This window comes from Gavialis gangeticus, unplaced genomic scaffold, assembly GCF_001723915.1.
Source record: "Gavialis gangeticus isolate Ggan-Ray unplaced genomic scaffold, GavGan_comp1, whole genome shotgun sequence".
NCBI lineage: Eukaryota > Metazoa > Chordata > Crocodylia > Gavialidae > Gavialis > Gavialis gangeticus.
Genome location: NW_017729032.1, coordinates 193,205,758 through 193,206,160, shown reverse-complemented (window position 1 = coordinate 193,206,160; position 403 = coordinate 193,205,758).

The window sequence follows — 403 nt, the reverse complement described above, 5'->3', positions numbered from 1 at the left end:
ATACCGTTTTGGCTACCACGGTATACAGTTTTGAGTAACCGTGGTTTTCCATGGCCGCACATCAGCCTGCCACCTGCCATTTTTCCCAGAAGCCTTTTGTCTTGCTAACCACAGTTTTGCTAGCCATGGGAACTTTCAGGAATCTAACCGCAGTGGTTGGCGAGGGAAACTTTTACAGAATTTGAAGTCTATGAACCAGCATTTAGCTAGATACTTTTGTAAATGAAACTTGTCATTATCTGCTCTCTTGTATCAATTTTCCATAATCACTTCAAAATCGAATATTCCACTAAATTGTATTCCACATGTCGACATAGTATTTCAATCGTTAAATGTAATTTAGTTTAACCCATTTAGTACAATTTTTGTTTCAAGCTTCTTTTGTCAGTAAAAGTATGTAAAG